Here is a 15,702-nt window from a genome sequence, read left to right on the forward strand (position 1 = left end):
GGCGAACCTATGGCACTCCAGATATTCATGGACTACAATTCCCATCAGCCCCTGCCAGTATGGCCAATTGGCCGTGCTGGCAGGGGCTGATGTGAATTGTAGTCCATGAACATCTGGAGTGCCATAGGTTTGCCATCACTGGTCTAGACCCAAGTTTCATAGTGTCAGTAGCATTTGATTCCCAAGTGTGTGGTAGGATAGCAGGCTACATGACCTAGAATTTCAGCTTACATCCAAGATATTGAACTCCTCAGATATGCTTGACACATTACTGCTTTTTACATCAAAAAATCTTACTAGCTAAAAAATAAGCTTCATCTTAAAGGACAGTTTGTGTCACATCCAGAGAAACTGGCATATATGATGTGTTTTGCAGGACAGATTTATTTTGTCCCTCAAGGCTGGAGTGTCAGCCTCTAGTGTGTTTCTATGAATTCTCACACAGCCGTCTAGTTAGGAACTCACTACTTTCTAGATTTGTGATCTCCTTATGAACTTATTTTATGTAGAAGCATGTGACCAGCTTCTTTCATTTGAAGTTGATTTTCAGGAGGCTACAGGTTACTGTAGGAAACAGAAAACCAATTCCACAAGGAGAGCGGGATGAGAAGAGGAGAGTAACCTAAGACTTTCAGAGTTCGTTATTTCTTATCTTTGAATGTTACCTTAGTTCATAACGAATTGGTCAAGCTTTTTCCTCCTCCAAGCTTCCATACTCAAAATTACCAAGTTTGGGAGGAAGAGAAAGAAAAGAGTTTATTCTTCAGGTTGCGGGACTCAGCATGGAGTAATACCCATGTAGGTTGGGAGGCTGCAGTGGGGAAGCGAAGTAGCATTATCCTGCCTTTCTTGCCTCTTCTGTGAGGAGAATGCTGCTGACAAAAGAGGAAGTAGTGAGCAGTTTCTCCCCTCTTTGGTGATCTAATCTGCATGACAATTAGTCCACAATATCCTGTGGACCAGCCATTCTCAACCAGGGTACCGTGGTACACTGGGGTGCCGTGAGCATGTCCCAGGGGTACCACGGCAACACTACCGCCCCCCTCATTTTTGTGGTGTCTCCCACTGGCGCCAGCAAGGACATGGAGCTGGCCCATGGGGCAGGGCCTGTCACAAGGTCAGCAGCCACCCCCCCCCCCCAGTGCTTCCCTTCGCCCTGGGAGAGGAAGGTGGGGTGTGTGGCAAGCAGGGGCAATGGGAGGGGAAGGTGGAGGGTGGTGGCAGGGGTACCGTGAGATATGAAGAGTGAGGTCAAGGGTACCCTGACCTCGAAAAGGTTGGGAAACACTGCTGTGGACTAATATGGCTGCTGGGGAGGGCAAGGAACCTATCAGTCCTTATACACAGTCCTTGTGCTGGGTCCACTCTCAAGACGGGGAGCTTTCACTCATGTTGTTCTGGTAGACAGAAAATGGGAATAAATGCCATGTTGAATTGAAGAAGGATTACAAAAACTGAGAATCTTCTGTGTGCGCAAAGAAACTTGGAAGAAACTTGAGGGCTAAGCATCCCATGCATATTTTTTGTACTGTACTTTCCCATGATGGATGGATAGCTGATTCAGCTGAAGTTTCTTTTTTTCTCCTTTATTTATTTTCTGCCACAGGGTGCTGGAATGAGCCATCACCAATTACTTTTCTTAAATGGCACACATTCTGGCTTGTCTTGCTGCAGCAGCATATTTATAACTGCTGTTAAGAAACAGCTGAGTCTTCTGGTTGCAATGATCTGAATCAGAGAATTGAACCAACTGAGTGAACCAGAACTGAACTTTAAATCATTCTGTTTAGTTCTTGGAGGAAGATGAAGTGGGGAAGATGGTTCTGGGATCGGTTGTTCGCTTGCCTTCCATCCTGGAACAAACTCATTCTGTTATAGGGCAATAGTCACATTCCAGTAGTCAAGCATCAGCCTGTTTGCAGGTACTTATATTTGTGGATCGGGACTGCAAAACAGTGATGATGATGCAAAACAGATGGTTTGCAGATAAATCTGAAAACTAAAGGGGAATGCTACCAAAAAAATCAAAGCAAAAAAGAACAGCTGACTAGGAGTGCAGGCCTCTTCTGCACATGCAGAATAATGCACTTTCAATGCACTTTGCAGCTGGATTTTACTGTGTGGAATAGCAAAATCCACTTGCAAATAATTGTGAAACGAGTGAAAGTGCAGAAGGTTCCACAGAGAAGTATTTCTGGCAGACGTGCAAGAAGAACTATGAGTAGGGTGAAGGGGGGAAGAGAAGTTGGATGGGGGGAACTTACTGCTGAGGCAGAAAAGCTCAGACCCAGTCAGCTAGGAGAGTTTATGCTACTTTGACAGTGAAACTGCAGGGTGGCTGAGATATTTGCCATGACCTGTGGAGGTGTGGTAGCAAAACTGAAGAGTGAGCAGGTGTTGGAAAAAGTCACCTCAGTGGTAAGCTGCAGGGCTCTGGGAGGTTTGCTGCTCCCGGTGGCAGGTCAGCCAGCCAGAAGAACTGTTGCCACAGGCCTGCTGTGGCTCCTTAATACCAGCTGTGGTTCACTGCCTCTCTGTTTATGGGGTGCACAGGTGGGCCAGCAGGCAGCTCCCTATCCCCTTACATCACTGTTTTCTCCTCACAGCTTGGCACAGCTTCCTGTCCCCCACCTTGCTACAACCACTCTTCTGATCCGCAGTTGCTGCTGCAGACCCCCTGGCCCAGCATGGCTGTAGCCATTCCCTCAAATGCCCACACACAACTTGCAGGTCTTTGCTCGTAGGACCTAATATGTAAGTTCACAGTATTAGCGCTGTTGCCTTAAGCAGGATAGAGACCATGCAGGGTCCGGGGAAATCCAGATATCTTCCAAGGGGCTTTTTTCCAACTTGTCACTTGTGGCTCTTTCTCCTCTGGACTCAGCTGCTTGGAACCCACAACTCCAGTGCCGTTTCCATTCCAGTGTCTACCTATTTCCCTCTGGATCCAATTCAAATTGCTGGTTGTTACCTTTAAACACCTTCACAATTTAGGGCCTGCTATTTATTGACCTCATCTCTCATTATACACTATACAGTTCCCTGCATCAATTATGTTGTACAGACAACCATCTTAAATTGTCCCCTCTGAGGGCTGACTTTATGACTGTAGGTGCCTTTGGAACAGATTGCCCCAATGGTGCTGAGGTTATCTTCAGCCCCTTCCGCACACGCAAAATAATGCGTTTTCAAACCACTTTCACAACTGTTTGCAAGTGGATTTTGCTATTCTGCACTGCTTCAAAGAGCACTGAAAGCAGTTTGAAAGTGCATTATTCTGCATGTGCGGAATGAGCCTTCTTTTACTTTCTTTAGGAAGGCATATAAAACAGTCTCATTCAAGCAACATTGTTTTACCAGATTTTGTTGTGCTCGTTTTAGACCCATGTTTGATAATCCTGTGTGTTTAAATTTTTTGTGTTTGAAATCTTGTGTGCTCATAAAATTACTTGTGTGCGTTCATCTGTATTACAGAAGGAAATATGTTTAATGTGGGATTTCTCCTTATCTTTTTTTTAAGGATGCTTCTATGCCACCTCTTTAGAGTTTTGCTTGATTTTGATAGATTCCCATAAGTTATAGATAGTTTTGAAAGATTCCCATAGCCCTAGTTATCATCTATATTCCTAAAGTACATAGTCTGAAATGGTGAGGAAATTGGTGTTTTGTGAAGATATAATGTTAATATAGAACTTTTTTTGATACTTCTAGTAACCAGCTGCAATATAACTAGTAATCTGTTATCTGGATTATTAATTAATGATATTGGACCTGTTGACATTTACTTCACATTAATGATAAGAAATCTTCAGTTAAGACAGCAGAGGACAGCTGGTTGTTATGGTATCCATTTGATGAAAATAAGAGAAACCCTTTGGCAAATTTTCCTCCCAATTCCCATTTGGGCCTTTTGCTACCAAATGTGAGACCTTACCATTTGTCACAATACTTCTTTCCAAACATACTGCTCTACTTTTCATTGCACTATGGAATTCCTTTTTTCTTTTTGCTGTGGAGTCACAGCTGACTTATGACAACCCTGTAGAGAGTTTTCAAGGCAAGAGATGTTCAGAGATGGTTTGTTATTGCTTTCCTCTACATCGCAGCTCTGGTATTTCTTGAAGGTCTCTCATCCAAATACTAGCTAGGGCTGACCTTACTTAGCTTCTGAGACCTGAGGAGATCAGGCTGGCCTGGGGTTATCAGGTATGGAATTCCTTAGTCACTTAAAACAGCCTTTAAGGCACAGACATAGCAAAAGTTAAATGTATGCACAACTGTGGGAAAAATATTGAAAAATGAAGTGCAATAATTGGAAGTTGCTGGCGATAATTAATTTTCCTTTCACCAAGGAACTGGGGGGGGGGGGGAATGTGGGGGCAGGGCCCTTAAACAGCAACATACTAACAACTGTTTTCTTTACATGTCAGGGAACAGTCTGTTAATCACTGAAAGGAAGGATTAGCCAAATGGTGAGGGATGAGGAGATGATAAAGAAGCTGCAGTGATAATATTCTTCCTGACAGGAAGGGAGTTTTGAAAAGAGGGCACATGTGAAAACTATCAGGAAGATGTAGAAGGCTGGTTGGGAACCAGCAGGGGATGACCAGAAGGCAATTGTTTTCCCCAGCTCATAGTTCAAAGGAATTTGTTACTGAAGCATTAAAGCTGTAGGCTTTATGTATACTTTGTTAGGAGTAAGTTCCATAGAGGTCAAGCATAGTAAACTTGTATTGGAATGGCCTGTGAACTCTATATATTTTTAATCCTTTTATTCAGTTTCTTCTTATATTCACTGGTTATCTTCAGATAAACTATGCTCAGAAACAAAAAGGGAACATTATTCCTATAATAGCAACATCATTAAACTGAACTATGGAAGATCTTGAGCTGCTCAAAGTATTTTTGACATTGGTGACTGATGCTTAACTCCTCTCAGACGACCATAGAAATATCAATAGCCAAAATACTAAATGTATGTGCACATGTGCATTGAAACACACAAATGTGTTAATTCAGCTGGAGGATGTATAGAAGCCAACATGTTTCAACTCTTGTTATGAGCCCTTGACAGCTAGTCTTACCTGAGACATGAGCTTTGATGGCAGGAGTTTTTTGCTTTCTTTAACATCATGATAGTTTATTTTCTTTCCTTATCTCCCCCCCCCCCCCCCCGCTTTACTGGCTGCCTGACTCATTTGTTGAGAAATCTATTTTTAGAAAGGAAGAAAGTCTTGGCAGAACATATTTATTTTGAAAGTGAGAACGTTGACTGTTTCCAGGATTCTTGTGCAATCCTGGAAAGAAAAAGATGCCTCAGTCCTCTTCTCTGTCAAGAAAACTGAAAGTTGTTTGTCTAGTATTCTGTCTTCAACTCTGACTAGAGAGATCTTCCTTGGAGATAATCATCTCCAGATGTTGGTCTCCAGTATGTAGGAATCATAGGCTAAGAAAAAAATAGTTATAAGAATCAGCAACTGGAAATCCCAAGCCAAATCCTGTTCCTTATGGCCGATGAACTGGTCTTCCAATTGCCAATGTAGCAGCAGAACAGGCATGAAAAAGGGTGTCACCGTGGCAACAGGACTTGCTGATAATCCATTTTAAGGAGATGAAGGAAGTTGAAGTTGGTTCCTGCCTGTCAAAGCAGCTTTCCAGTAAACTAGTGACTTATCCAGAGAGGCTGAAGAATGTGGCATTTCTGTTTCTCGCTAATGCCTCATAGACATCGTGATATACTGTCACACCTTGGGTCAGTACTAATGATCAAGTACTTTACTGTTTATGAGATGAGCGCAAATAGTTAAACAGCCCAGTATGCTCATATTGATCTGGAAGTGAGACTGAGTTCAAAAGGACTTATTCTGAGGACAGTGTGGGTAGGATTGCGGCTTTTTGTCCCCAGGATTTTTTTTAGAGGCTACAAATACAACTAGGAAGCAATTCATCAATTGAACTTGTAAACAAACAGGATCAGTTTGGAAAGCTGGGATCCCAAGGCCAGTGGAAAGAAAGCAGCCCTCTGCACAATTTTAGACTTGGAAAAGGCAACTTTCATAGAACTACAGCTCCTAGGTTGATTTGCAGACTCACTTTGAGCCTGGGACTTACAGGACAGAGGAATGATCATTCTAAGTGCCCTTTACTAAAGGCTGGCATTGCCATTCCCATAGATCCCCTGTATGTGCAAAGTTCTCTTTCTCTGCTTTTGAGTAGCCAAGATTACCACAGTTTTCAATGTGCAAGAGACTGTACAGATTTGCTTGGGACTTAATTAGTGCCAAGCTCACCAGGGCTCAGACCCGACATCTGATTTTTTTTAAGTGCCTGGGTTTTACTTTGGAATGTGTGAAGAAAGGGCAGATTAAAATTCCCCAGAGTCGGAAGATACTTAGAGCCTTTTTCTCACACATATATGCACAGAAAGTCTTCCCATACTGGGAATCAGGAGCTTACAGCTCAATAAATGGGGTTTCCAGAAAGTCTGGAAATAAACAGCCAACTTTTAAATTTTACCATAGCAGGGAATTTTCTATTTTGGTGTCCCTGTTGAAGTGGCTCCTCATGTTCAGGATGCCTGTCAGTATTGAGTCATTTTTGTCAATGCTTTGTCGTTTGAAGTGTTTTTGCTTACAGGAAACATTAGTACTTTAAGTGTTCAAACTGTATCCCAGCCGTACTATATACAAAGTGACAATTATTTTTTTTCAAAAAAATGTGCGAATCCCTCTTTGTGTCACTCTCAGTTTGGTTGAATTCAGAAGTCTCTAACACAGAGATGCATTTTAAAAGCAGAAGAAAGCACCCCCATTTTATACTCAGTTGAAGATATAACACATTTCCAGCTCTAACTCTCCCTTCCTTCAACCACTTCAGTTGAAATCCACAGGGATTTCACCCCTCGCTCAAAGAATTTTCTTGCCAAATGTCCACCAGATGGAAAAGCACTCCCTGTCATGCACTGTTTTAATTTGTATTTGCAAAGCCGGTAGAGGTGGGATTTTGGCATTCTATGGTAGCAGGCAGAATAGAAGAAGAAGAGTTTAGATTTATATCCCCCCTTTCTCTCCTGTCGGAGACTCAAAGGGGCTTACAATCTCCTTGCCCTTCCCCCCTCACAACAAACACCCTGTGAGGTAGGTGGGGCTGAGAGAGCTCAGAGAAGCTCTGACAAGCTCAAGGTCACCCAGCTGGCGTGTGTGGGAGTGTACAGGCTAATCTGAATTCCCCAGATAAGCCTCCACAGCTCAGGCGGCAGAGCTGGGAAACAAACCCGGTTCCTCCAGATTAGATGCACAAGCTCTTAACCTCCTACGCCACTGCTGCTCTCACTGGCTTTTTGGAACTTGCCCATTTGGAGTACTGGGTAATTGTTTTTAGGTATGAATTGAGGAGTTTTTAAATCTGGTCTATGATGTTTTTAGTTGTAATACTTGATGTATTTTTAGATTGTGTAACCCGCCCTGGGATGTATTTGAAGAGCGGGATAGAAATCTACTAAATAAATAAGTTTCTTTCCATCAGCTGAATCATTATTCTTTAAAAGTATCATTCTGGGGTGAATCTGATGTGGATCATTACAGTGGTTCTTTCTGGTGGGTTCTAGACATAACTATGTATCTATTACAGAAGTGTGAGCATATCTGCAGATATTTAAATCTGTGGACTGGATCCAAACTGAGATAAAAGAAATTTTTTTTCTCCAGACTTGAGGGATCCCCCCAGGTCTGCAGCTGACACAGGGGCCGCACCAGCTGCTGGGAGCTCTACTGCCAATGTGATGGCTCTTTGGACCCTGCCACCAACACCTTAGCTCCTGGGGGCCTTGCCAGCTACCAGAAGCCTTGCTGACAATGTGGTAGCTCCTGGGGGCACTGCCAGCTAGGTGCATTGCTGTCAATGTGACAGCTTGTGGGGGTCTGCAAGCTACTGGGGACCTTGCCACTGCCACAGGAACTCCTAGGAACCTTGCTGCTCACAGCCTTGCCAGATGCCAAGGGCCTTGCCACCAACACAATGGCTTCTAGGATGCTGCCGATGCTGCAGTTAAAGAGGTCAAGGTAAGGGTAGGAAGAGAGAGAGATGGTGGAATTTTGACAGAGAAGAACAGAGAGGAAGAGAGGGTGAAATTGTAATAGAAGGGGAGGGGAAAACATCTGATGGAGATTGACAGAGAAGGGTAAAAGAATGAGGGGTGGGTAAAATTGTCAGGTGAGGAGAGGGGGAGAAATAAAGGGAAGGGAATTGACCCAGAAGGGGGAGAAAGAGGGAAGGGTAAGATTGTCAGGTCAGGGAAGAAGAGGGGGTGGAAGATTATTTGAGAACGGGTATGAGGGAAGGGACCAAAAGAAGAGGGATGGGATGCACCCTCCCCTCAAGTTTTTTGTATGTTCCCACATGCACCTCTATAATTCTGACTATATTGGGGATGAATTGTACACTTTACTGGCACAAAAATGAGAGGAGGAATAGCCTAGTCAAAGAATCCTGTGCCCTCTTATGTTTCTGTCAGGTATTGGTAGAATACATCATCATGCACCCTTCATCCATCACCTAATTCAGCGTCACATATTCACTGTCCTATATTAGTCACCCTTCGCAGTCATTAATAATGAGTGATTGACTGGAGGAAAGGAAGTGGCCCTCAAATAGGTTTTATGACATATTCTATGGAGGAAACGAAGTATGAAAGACACTCTTCATTCTTAGCTCAGGGTATCACTGTCAGCAAACCCATTACACTATTTCACGTCCCCCATTTGCTGTGCAATGTGTCTAATTCTAGTCAGCAGTAGGAACTCACACGTATCCAGCGATGTTTCTAAGAAGTAAGGAAAGGTGCTAAATATTAAGAATCTACTGCATTGAATTATCTAGAGCACACCTATCAGCTTCAAGTCTAAGGTTGGCAAAGTTGCATGCAGTTGCCTGTTTTAGATTTTCATTGTGGGGAAAGCTAGTTGAAGGACAGCTCTTCCACTGTGAAACTTTTGATAATGTAATGATGGATATTCATGATTTCTTTCATGTTGTTTGCTTACAGACAGTACTTTTTCTGACAGATGCATTGTTCTTGTTATCTAAATAAGATTCTGAGGGGACCAGCTCTTCCATTATTAACCTAATGCATATGCAGGCAAACTGGAGAGCATCTGCTCCTTGTTCAACTGCCTTCAAAGATTTGACAGGTAGGTGCTTACAACAGAGCTTTCTCAGTAGTGCTGATAAAGCTATAAGGGTTTTTTTTTCTCCCCTGAGGTGTACATCCTTTTTAAGTTTTAGGGTTCTTTTTTGTTGTTGTTTGCTGTCCTTGTTCTCATCTTTTAAAAAATCCTTAAATCTAACTTTTTGGGCAGCCTAATCCAGATGGCGGGTGTGACCGGGGACGGCACAGATGCAGCCGAGCCACGCCACTTCCAAACAAGTTGTGGCACCACAGCAATCAAGAAGAAAAGGAGGAATCATCTCAGACCTTGCTGCAAGCCCTCTATACAGCTGTGCCCATCTTTTTGCAAGCATATGGGAACATTGGCAAAAGGGGGCCTTCCTGGGCCAAAATGGTTCAGGAAGCTGAATAACGTCATTTCCGCCCCAGGGAATGCCCCCATAGGTACCTGAATGTGCTCATGTTCCAGAAGAGTGCTGGCACCACAGCTGCTTCAAGGGCATCATGGGCTGGTTCTATATGGGCAGCAACAGGCTCATGGAACCCGTTTGGTTTCTGTTGCCTCTGCTCCCGCCCCCTGTTTTCCCCTGCATGATCCCCACCTCACCAGCTCCAAAGGCAAGAGGGAGTGGAAAAAATATACCAGGTCTGCTCCCATAGTGTTTACCTGGCAGCGTGATCACCCCAGGATCTATTAAAAGAACAACCAAACTGGCAATTTTTGAAAGTCGCAGAACAAAGGAAAAATGGTGGGGTAACACCAGGGCAGATTCTGTGCAGCTTCCAGAACTGTGCGAAATTCCCAGCTGCACAGGGATATTTTCCGTGTTCACCCTGGGATAGTTTGACCATGCAAGAACGGCCAAAAATAACATTACAAAGGAAAAGGGAAGGCTACCAATTTCATTTGCACCAAATATAAACACACTTAAAAATTACTACTTGTTCTCTAAATACTATTATAAAAATGATTCTTACTTATTCTTACTGATAAGTTTAACAATTTTCTGTATGATATCTATACTCTTGTTCTTCTGTTCCTCATATCCACAAATCAACAATTCATATTTTCTGCCTTTGCAAAAAGTCCATTGGGTTTCCAGATATCAATGAATTTAGCTAAGTTCTTTAATCAAAGAAGTAACCTTAACCATCCCTACCAATTCCGATATCTTCACAAACCATTTTTCTATTGTAGGTATCAATGAAGTTTCCCATTTTTGAGCTTATACTATTCTTGTTGCCTCTATCATATGCAAAAGAAAATTGCACATTTTTTCCCAATTGTTTGCTCATATGATCCAAAAGAAAAGCCTCTGATTTCATTTGTACGTTAATCTTTAAAATCTTCTAGATGGTTAAGTGTATTTGTAGCCAAAATTTATTAGCCAATGTGACGTAGTGGACTCTAATCTGGAGAACAAGGTTTGTTTCCCCACTCCTACATATGACACCTGCTGGGTGACTTTGGGCTAGTCACAGTTCTCTCAAAACTATCTCAGCCCCATGAACCTCACAAAGTGTTGTGAGGATAGGAAGGAAAAGAGTTTGCAAGCACTTTGAGATTCCTTATGGTTGAGAAAAGCCGGGTAAAAATCCAAACACTTCTTTATTACAAGTGCACCATAAGTGATAGAAAGGTCTCTCATCACGTTCACACTTCCAGTACACGTCTGAAGCGTTTTTATACATCTTTGCCAATTTCTTCAGTGACAAATACCAGAAATACATCATTTTATAAAAATTCTCTTTAAGATTGAAACTTAACGTAAATTTAAGACCATTAACCACACACTGAAAACATGTGTTTAAATTACCAGACTCAGGAGGGCCCGGAGCTTAAATCGTTTGGAGTGATCACTGATTTGGAGACTCATAAAATACGCAATTAAATTGTCAAGTGATAGAAATTGGACATCTGCCACTCCGATTTGGAGACAGTTGTTTATAAAAGCAATTCTTTCTCCTGTCCGGGCTTCAGCTTTTACGTATCTGGGATTCAGATGGATCATTTTTGTACCGTATTTCAAGAAGGGCCATGAATGGAGATATCGCGACTCAGTGGTAAAGTATCAGCTTTGCATGCAAAAGATCCCAAATTCAATCCCAGATATTTCCAGTTTTTTTTTAAAAAAGGGATCAGATATTGGTAACATGAAAGACTGTTGCCTAAGTCCCTAGACAGCTTCTGACTGACAGAATAGACTATTTTAGCAATTTGTTCATGGCATTTTAATACAGCTTCTATTATCACTAATGCTACTAAAATGTTAACAAATAACAGTAATAGTTAACATGATTAGTATTGAAGTCAGAGTTATACACTTCCAAGTCCATTGAATTCAATATGTTCTCTTACTCAAAAGTAGGCCCTATCAGACACAGTAACCCTTGCTTCCATACAAACAGGTCTAGGACTGTGCTGCTCATCTCCCACAACACCCTCCCCCCCCCGCCCCCGTCAGAGTGCCACTGTGCCTACGGCTGCTGAATGTGAACTTGCTGTGTTGCAAATTGCTCAAGATCAAAAAGGAGCCCGAAGCTTAATTTTGTTGAAGATGTCATTAAATGGAATGGCTGGCTAAATGCAAAAAATCATGAGTCTGTGGGTTCTTGTTTCAAGATTAAACTCTGCCAGCCCAAGCTGCTCAGCAAGTGTTAAATTGGCTTTTCCAGTGCAGCTACTCAGACTTGCATTAGCTGAAGAATCAGCATGGTGATTTTTTTTTTTGGTCTTTATGCCCTATATGTGAGCGACATTGTATTTGATCAGACTGGAAATCACTCCCATCAATGAATAATAGCCTCGAAGAGGCCAACTAGTATTATGCATTTGAAACACACTGACAGTGACAGGGCCTTTAGATACCTTTTGTGGAATTCACTTAAGCAAAAATTGTACCTTCGTTCTCTCCAACTGCTGGTGCAGCTGAAAATTGTCTTTCTGTTAATATAAAGGGGGTTATGTGCAACTGATGCAGCATTATCAATGGAATTAACAATGATTACTCATTAAGGGCTGCTGTGGATAACTCAAGTGCACTGGCAGGAAAGTACTTGCAATAACTTGTAATGAAAAACGAGAAAGGGGAAATAGGATGTGTTCCTATTTTAATTTTAAATGAACATTCTGCGAATGACAGTATTCATTCTGCACAAATATTCACTTCGCACAAGGGGCAGAAGGAACTGTGAGATCTCTCGATTGAGACCCCAAGTATTAAAAGTCTGAATTTGAAACACAGCAGCATTTGAGAAAATGTCTTCCTCGAAAAATATTATGGATTACGTCACTCGTGTTGACCATCAAAGCCCAATTTTGATTTCGTTTATCAAAACTTTTAATCTTTATGTTCACATAGTTTTCTTTCTTTACAGTTAGGGGTGATGCTAGCTCAGGTTGGGGAATTCTTGGAGGTTTGCGGGGGGGGGGGGGGCTGGGGGTGGCAGGCTCCAGAGAAGGGAGGGGATATGGCAGGGTATAATGCCAACCACCCCACCTCCCAAAGTAGCCATGGGCTCATTCCGCACATGCAGAATAATGCACTTTCAAACTGCTTTCAATGCTCTTTGAAGCTGTGCGGAATGGCAAAATCCTCTTGCAAACAGTTGTGAAAGTGGTTTGAAAACGCATTATTTTGCGTGTGCGGGAGGGGCCATGGTTTCCAGGGGAACTGATTTCTGAAGCCTGGAAGTCATCTGTAATTTTATGAGCTCTCCAGCCACCACATGGAAGCTGGCAATCCTATTTGCAATTAACAGGTAAGGAAACAAACACACCACCCTCTACTGCTGCAACCCGCAAACAAGAGCCATTGACAAATATGCTGTTTTCCGGTTTGGGGGTTGGTTATAGGTTCTTCCCTTTGTGGTGTCTTCTTCATCAGCTGCACCCACCCATGAGCTGAGCTTTTGATTTCTCCACCTTGGTCTTAAGCAGCTGCTGAACACTTAAGCAGCTGATGCCCACTAGATGCAGTGGCCCAGTTTCATCTACTCATGCCTTGCAAGTAGCCCCTAACATGTCCAGTTAAATTGACTCCCCTCGGGATCATAGCCAGTCAAGCAATTAAATTATTGTGGAGGGGAAATATGACTCCTACAAGGCTATGTAAAAATATGCATGAACAAAAGCAGTTGGAAAAAATCTGGGGGAAGCGGGAACTCCCATTGAGTCAACCGGGATCCAACTCCTTTGAAGCTTTGAAGGCTCCAAATGGTGTTTCTTAGAGAAAGAAGACCTTCTGAAACAGCATGAGGGGTGAATTGGAGATCTGCAATGGGAGAGGGTGAAAAACAGCCTTCCCCATTTGTTAGTGAACATTTACTGTGGATTCCAGACCATCATACAAAGCTCTGAAACGTTTGCACTGTAACAACACTAATTTATTTGCATGCCTGTGAAAATGAAATTAATAGGCAAGGTTGCCTCTTCCCTCAGAAGGGCGGGAATTAATAACAGTTCCATGGATAAACACAGTTGTGGTTGCTGATTAAACTGTAGTTATGCTCTCAAAGGTTCTAGGCCCTTCTTCCCAGGGCTGTTCTGACACAGTCAATGTAACATATGTCCACCTGGAACTTCAGTCTGGTATCAGCATCCAAATTCTCTGCTTCAATTTTCACAAGTCCCACTGGTTTCCTTCCAGCTCTCACAGACTTGTTTCTGGCTGTGGGGTTTTTTTTAACACTTCTGATCCCTCTTTCGCCTCGTTTTCTCTGTGCCCTCTCTTCCCTCATCCCCTCATTTAAAAAGGCAACTGTTTCTTAGATTAGTGTCAGAACTGGGGCTGTTGGGAGATGTAAACCTTCAGTCGTTTCATTACAGTATACAATATAAATGAAACTACAAAACCAACAGTGTAGAAAGCATTGAACCTTAACCACACAAATGAATTATGAAAACAAATTATGAAGGAACTTTTACTCAGCCCTAAAAATAACATTTCTGTGAACAATGCTGACAGTTTTTCAGATTGAGATATACTTAAAAATAACATATCTAAGACCTCTGAGAGTGCATCGCTGGCTTCTCTAAAATTATTCATAACATTTACAGCACTCATCACAGCATGCTCACCTGACAAAACACACCTATTAGATTGGAGCCAAAAGATCTATTCCATTATGAATGGCACTTCTGCCAGGGACTAGAACTTCCTTGTCTCTTGTACACACACACACCAAGTGCTCTGGGTATAGCTGCCAATGCCAGACTGGGAAATTCCTGGAGATTTGGGGATGAAGTCTGTGGAGGGTAGGGTTTAGGGTAAGGTAACCAGACGTCCCGCTTTTGGCGGGACAGTCCCACCTTTACAATCTCAATCTGCTGTCCCATCATCCCATGGGGTTTTGTAATTGTCCTGAGTTTTGCCTTAAATTGGCTCCCGGGTTCCCACTCCTGTTACAGGGCAGGGAAACAGGGTAGCGCTCTAGAAGGCAGTGCAGCAGCTCCTCCTCACAGCTGACAAGCATGCAGTCAAGATGCTACTGCCTTTTGGGGCGCTCCCCGGTTTCCCCCCCCCCCCACCCCCCCCCCCCCCCCCCCCCCCCCCCCCCCACCTCCCCCCCTCCTCACCCCCCCCCCCCCACCCCCCCCCCCCCCCACCCCCCCCCATGTGCGCGCGGCCGCAGGAGCGCACTGCCTTTTGGGGCGCTCCCCGGTTTAATCCGGGGAGCGCCCCAAAAGGCAGCGCGCTCCTGCGGCCGCGCGCACACACCCCCATCCCGGTTTTAAAAGGTGACAATCTGGTCAGTTTAGGGAAAGGAGGAACCTCAGCAGGGTATAATACTTTAAAGTCCAACCTCCAACCTCCAAAGCCATTTTTTCCTTGAGAAACTGATTTCTATAATCTGGAGATCAGTGTAATTCTGGGAAATCTTCAGAACCCACCAGGAAATTGGCAACCATACCACTGGGGGATAGGCAACTCGGTGTGAGGTAATGTACAATGAGAGGGGGATCAGGAAAAATAATCCCATTTTCATTTGTGACCTTTGTGTTCCACTTATATATGGTTATTTCATTCATATTGCTGCCCTATTCACACTTACTTAGAAATCCATGAGATTTGCAGTTCAATATGATGAGGGTTTTGAATACTCTATATGTACAGTTGAATATAATGGTTGCATCCCACAGAAAAAGTCTGCTAACAGAAGAGGGGTGATTTTCACCAGTTCCCTATTCCACCATAGACTTATGACTCTTTCTCCTCATTCTTTTCCTGGGGGGGGGGGATCTCATTTCAGCGATCATTTTAGACTGCAGCTGGTAGAAGGAACACTTAGAATTTGAAACACTTTCATTAAATTGATACACCTGATTTGTTAGAAATGTACATAAAGGAATGGGAGCAACCATCTTGGGAGGAGGTAAACTCTCCTTTCTTGGTTAGGATTGGTTAGAATTCAAAATGAATGTAAACTTAGTTCAAGAACAGTTCATAAAAAGCTTCTAAAACATTTCCACCCAGTTCAGAGACTAGGTGGGTCAACAGTGGATGAATGTGTCAGTTTTGCACCTCTGACTATGT

The sequence above is a fragment of the Sphaerodactylus townsendi genome, linkage group LG02, assembly GCF_021028975.2.
Source record: "Sphaerodactylus townsendi isolate TG3544 linkage group LG02, MPM_Stown_v2.3, whole genome shotgun sequence".
Lineage (NCBI taxonomy): Eukaryota > Metazoa > Chordata > Lepidosauria > Squamata > Sphaerodactylidae > Sphaerodactylus > Sphaerodactylus townsendi.